At 44.2% G+C, this 6175-nt stretch overlaps 1 pseudogene; it reads right to left on the bottom strand.

Moving 5' to 3' along the window:
• Positions 1 to 4182: 4182 nt before the first annotated feature.
• On the bottom strand, positions 4183 to 5887 carry LOC102739129 (glyceraldehyde-3-phosphate dehydrogenase pseudogene; annotated as a pseudogene).
• Between the last annotated feature and the right edge of the window lie 288 nt (positions 5888 to 6175).

Raw genomic sequence — 6175 nt, 5'->3', positions numbered from 1 at the left:
GTTAGAAAGAAGTAGTAAATGGGACTGTGTGGCTGCCGTGAGAAGACCCGGGCAAAGATCAAGATACCCAGCCACATATCGGATAACACATAATTGGCGGGTCACAGCCAAATGAGTGTAGTCATGCATCGCCGGGCAGGCCTTTGCCGGTGATAAAGACACTTGTAAACAATTCAGTCCCAGAACATGGCAATAATATGTTGATCCGGCGTGTAATGAGGTGTCCCTGGAATCAATAAGCAGTCCTGGAGAGCAGGGAGCAAGGGCAGTGGCTGTCTTTTTGATGACCTTTCCTCACCACCGAGGACCCCATCTCCCCTGAAGAGGACTTTTCTCATTTTGCAGCCAGCTCCGAGTGTCAGAACTTCCATTCGCAGCCGGCAAATGAACAGCCAGGCCCTGCATGCTAATGAAGTCTGGGCTATTTTGCACCTTTTCATCCGCACATTATGCTCTTGACTCTGGAGAAGGTGGGAATTAGGCCGGACCCCGGTGTCAGACTGCCTGATGGCTCGGCTCCGGAAAACTGGTAATTGAAGCTGATGACTGATGCGAGGGAGGCCTGAATTTGGAAATAAACAGTTTCAAGCACTGCATGTCATTTCTAGAGAGACTGCTGCGAGAATGGAAATGAGCTCTGTTTCTTGAATCTAATGCAGTTTCTCAGCGGGAAAAACACCGTCTTTTAGACAACAATGCCAGTCATTAAGATTTAAATGTTCTGGCGATAATAGAACTGGCCTCCCTGTTCACAAACAGCACTTATGTAAATGTCTTTCAACACCCAGATCTACATTTAATCCACGCCCAAGAAGATAACTGTGTCGGAAAGCGGAAGCAAATGCAATTCTTAGTCTATAAATATCAAACATAAGGAGAGAGAGGAAAACAGTAAAATTGTTTGCCGACATGTCACGGAGCCCGGCCTGTCAGCGCCGGCGGGAACGGTGACTCCCTGTCGAAACAATGAGAAGACATCGGGAAGTGTCCAATAAAACACCAGGAAGCCACACTTTTACTGGTTCTTTGTGCACCGCTGCATTTCCTTCCAGATGCCCACCCCCCCATCCCCCTTCCTAGCCTTTCATGTTGAAGTGGCCCAAATATTCCCCAGCTTAGATGCAGAATCTGTATTTGGAGAGTGGATCCCTATGTTCAGTGTTGCAATAGAAGCCCAAATCTGGACCCACTCGCTTGTAATCTTTTAAAAGAAGTTCCTTCGTCGGGTATTTATTTCATTTTCTCATCCCATCCCTGAGCTGTCACAAAACCCGAGACCAAACATGACATACTCTTTCATCCCCTCTCCCCAATCCGCCCAGATTAATTGGACATTGTGTTGCTTATGCAAAAAGAAAAGCTCGTAACCCACACACAGCCTTTTGCATTTTCAGAGGCTTTAAAAATCATTTTTTACTAGCATCCCTCCAGCCCAGTTCTTCCTGTGCAGGTGAGACACCTTCAGGGAAAAAATTATGAGCCTGGAGAAGAGGAGAATGAGGCCAGAGGTATTTATCATGGCAGGCCGGAGTGATTCATGAATAACCATCGGTTTGGTCTTTTCTCAATTCTCTTCCCTACCAGAAGGGAGATTTTGATACTTCAGGCCTTTTTCAATTTAATGGTGACATACAGGATTCTCACAGGCAGGCTTGGTTTGTTAGTGACATCAAGGATATCAGTACAACTTGAGAGAAACCGAAGACAGCTGGGGTGTTACTGTCACTTCAGTTTAAAGGTAGCAAACCTATCTCACAAAGGATCAACACTGAATTATTTCAACATTTCAAAAATATAGATAAGCAATGCATTTCTAATAGCGTACTTGGGGATACTAGATAGATCAATGAATATTCAGCAATCCTTTGCATGAAATATATGAAACTCAATGAGAAAAAGGATTAATCCTAAAAACACACACATACGGGCCCACCTACCCCTCACTGTGACAATGTCCCTGTATCTCATGGGGTCTCCCACAACATAATGGCTAAAAAAGAGGGAGAAAATTGGGGTCACTAAAATGGGATAATGATAACCGCAAGGCTTTCTGTGCATGGTGTACACGTACACTGGGAATTCAATATTTATACAGTGATTCTTTCTTTGGCCAGGGTGGCGTTGATTTTTTGAAAAGCTTTTATGTGTATTTCCTCACTGGACTCTCATCACAAGCCTATGGCACAAAGGGTTATTTTATTAACATGTAAGAAAAGGGAGCTAAGAGGAATGAGGTGATTTTTCTAGGATCACACAGCAGAGTAGTAAAGCCGGGATTGGAACTTTTGTTTTATACATTTGCCACGTTGTTCGTTTCTCTAAGTCCATGCTCCCCTGTGTAGACACCATCAGTAAAGGAAGTTATGTAGAATTCAGCTATTTCTACTTTTATTTTTCACGAGCTCTACCTCTTCTGTTGCTGTTATGAGATTGAAATTGTTCTGATGCGGAAGCAGGATGTGCAAGTCCAATTGTCCCGAGGAAGAATAGCCAAGAGCAAAATTTTTTGCCAGTCTTTAGTGGCCACTGGAGGTGACTGCTATAGTGAAAGCATCCCTTTGTGTGGAGAGCGTTGCCCGGATAAAAAAAGCAGTGATTCAGCATAGATTAAGGGTCATGATCATGGGGTTGGCTTTGGTTCAAATCCTGGCTCCACCACTGTCTCAGTTATAACAGAAAAGCAGAGTGGGTCATTTCTCATTCATGTGACAGGAATTCCAGAAGGGGGTAGTCCAGGGTGTCTAGGGTGGAAGAGAACAGGCCTTTGATCCAATATCAGCAAGATATTGACACGATCAATATCCCACGTTCCTATTGTCTCCCTGTTCTACCTTTTTTGGTACTTCATTTCCATCTCAAGATTGCCTCAGGGGTATGTCATGGCTGTACAGCTTGAGTCATCTCATCTTAAGGGAGAAGAAGGGAGGAGAGCAAAGCAAAGAGTCAGATGGGCACTGCCCTTTCAAGGAGCTTCACAGGAAACACCTCTACCTCTCAACTGCATCTATAGCTCATCCGTAGAGCTTTCACATGGCTATTTCTACCTACAAAGAAGGCTGGAAAGGGGAGATTTGAAGCTGACAAGTTGCTGCTCCCTCCTCAGTCTGGGTTCTCTTACTGAGGAAGAAGAGAACAGATACTGTGTAATTAATGAGAAGAAGAGTTTGCTGCCCCCCAGCACTTACTAGATGTGTGAATACAAGCTAGTTCAGTTGACTTACCTGCCATTTGGGAAAAAATAGTAGCTCCTTCCTCACTACCATACTGGGGTAGGGGGGTTGTGAGAATAAAGTGAAATATTTTGCATGAAGTACCCATGGCAGTCCTAGGCACATAAATATTAAGATATGGTGATCTAAGAAATGAGGTATGCAAATATGCTCAGCTTTACTAGAGATCTTGGAAATGCAAATTAAAACCTCAACAGGATGTTATTTTTCTCTCCTTTCCAATTGGCAAAAATTAAAATGAATAATAATGTACACTGTTGGCAAGTTTATGGGGAAATGGGCACTTGTAAACTACTAGTGAGATAACTGGAATAATGGTTTTGGAGGGCAATTTGGCAGCAGTTTTCCTTGGAATCCACCCTAGGGAAATATTTGCGCAAATGTATGAGGAGACCTGTCTGACAATGGTCATTGAAGTACTGTTTGTAATAGCAAAAAAATGAAAACAAAAAATCCAAAAAACAAAGAAACAACAAAAACTGAACACATCCAAAAGAGGAATGTTTAATTGAACAGTAGTTCATCCATACCATGGCTCACTATGCAGAAAATTTAGAAGAAAGAGGAAGATCTGTGTGTATGTAGTGACAAGGAAAGAGAAAAGGGAAGAAATATGAAGACTTTGTTAAGCGAAAATAGTAAGCTACAGGATGACATGTAGAATATGATGTCATATATTTAACTCATACCGTACTCCAAATATCTCGTTCTGTTTCTCTCTCTCTATATATATATACTATACATATGTATATTGGTGTGTATAGGCATACATAAGCATACATATGTAGATACTTGTAATTGTATAGCTAATTGCCCAGAAAGGAATGCACCCAACATTGATCACTTCTTGACTTGGAAAAGGGAAATGGTCAAAGAAACTTTATCTTTAGCCTCGTCTGTAATGATTTACTTAAATGATTTTTTGGGGGGATACTGTATACTTTATTGATGGTACACGACAATGTAGGGGTTCCCAAGCCCCTTCCCTTCTTCAAGGGGTCTGGGATAGAAACTGTGGAGGTCAGGAGATTCTCAGTGTGTTGGTGGATGAGTTGAGGCAAGGACTCCCCAGCAGCTGAGGGCCTCTCTCTTCCTCTTGCTCTTGCTGGGGCTGGTGGTCCAGGGGGCTCTCTTACTACTTGGAGGCCTTGTGGACCATAAGGTCCACCACCCGGTTGCTATAACCAAATTTATTGTCATACCAGGAAATGAGGCTGACAAAGTGGTCATTGAGAGCAATGCCAGTCCCAGCATTGAAGGAGGAAGAGTAGGTGTCACTGTTAAAGTTGCAGGAGACAACCTGGTCCTCAGTGTAGCCCTGAATGCCCTTGAGGGGTCCTCTGGTGCCTGCTTCACCACCTTCTTGATGCTGCCATATTTGGCAGCTTTTTCCAGGTGGCAGGTCAGATCCATGACTGACACACTGAGGGTGGGGACACAGAAGGCCATAACAGTGAGCTTCCCATTCACCTCAGGGATGACCTTGCCGAAAACCTTGGCAGTGCCAGTAGAAGTAGGGATGATGCTCCGGGCAGCCCCCCAGCCATCACGCCACTTCTGGGTGGCAGCGATTGCATGAACTGTGGTCATGAGTCCCTCCACGATGCTGAGGTTGTTATGGATGACCTTGGCCAGAGGGGCCAAGCAGTTGGTGGTGCAGGAGGCATTGCTGACAATCTTGAGGGAGTTGCCATACTTTTCATGGTTCATGCCTATCACAAATATGGGGGCATCAGCAGAATGGGCAGCTATGATGACCTTCTTGGCTCCACCCTTCAAGTGAGCCCCAGCCTTCTCCATGGTGGTGAAGACCCCAGTGGACTCCACAACATACTCAGCACCAGCATCACTCCTGGAAGATGGAGATGGGCTTTCCATTGATGACAAGTTTCCCTTTCTCAGACTTGATTGTGCTGTGGAATTCGCCATGGGTGGAATCATACTGGACCATGTAGACCATGTAGTTGAGGTCAATGAAGGGGTCATTGATGGTGACAATATCCACTCTCCCAGAGTGAAAGGCAGACCTGGTGACCACGTGCCCAGCAAGGCCAAATCCATTTACTCTGACCTTCACCATCGTGTTTCGGGACACAGCTGGCACTACACCAGAAGATGCGGCTGTCTGTCGAACAGGGAGGAGCAGAAAGCCATGATTTTTTTAAATATACATTTTTATTGTAATATTGTTGGGAGGCAATTTTCCATGGGTCTTATATTTATACTTCATGTCTTATGAGTGGAGGCACCAACAGCTTTTGTTCCAGACTATCTGTTCAAGGATGTCTTGGAAGACAGGGATGGTCTCTCTCTGAGACAAGGCTAGGTTTGTCTGCTGGCCAATGTAGTAAAGATAATGTCCCCCTCTGAGACAAAGATTGAGCAGTTTGCTTGCAGCCACTTTAAAAGACTGAGATTTCCTAATCCTAGGGTCCCTCGGATCTGCTGCAAACCCAGTGTGTGTGCTGCATCCACCTGGGCTCACCTCCATGTCACCCCCATGGTACTTAGGAGTCAAAGGGAACTGATGCAAACATGAAGCCCATGATTTCTGGGAGCAATAAAGTCCTTTGTCTCTGACCTAGGAGTCTCATATCTTCCACTGGCATCCATGAGATTGTGGCAGGCTAAAATGTCAGCATGTTCACAGTGCAATGTAAATATTGAATAAGTAGACTCACACGTGTAACCAGCACCAGATCCAGGAAAAGACCATTACTAGCATCACAGAAATCCCCTTGATGTACCCTTCAGTCAATACCCCCCCAAGGGTAACACTCTCTCATCTAACGGCATGGATTAGTTTTACCTGTTTTGAATTTTACTTAAGTGGTATATACTCTTTTGTGTACATTTCTTGCAACATTATGTTTATAAGATTTATTCACTCATATTGTTACAGGTAGTTCATCATAATCATTGCTGTGTCAGTAAACCACAATTTA

This window comes from Leptonychotes weddellii, chromosome 10, assembly GCF_054177405.1.
Source record: "Leptonychotes weddellii isolate Sample4059 chromosome 10, ASM5417740v2, whole genome shotgun sequence".
NCBI lineage: Eukaryota > Metazoa > Chordata > Mammalia > Carnivora > Phocidae > Leptonychotes > Leptonychotes weddellii.
This window is presented reverse-complemented; position numbering and strand designations above follow the sequence as displayed.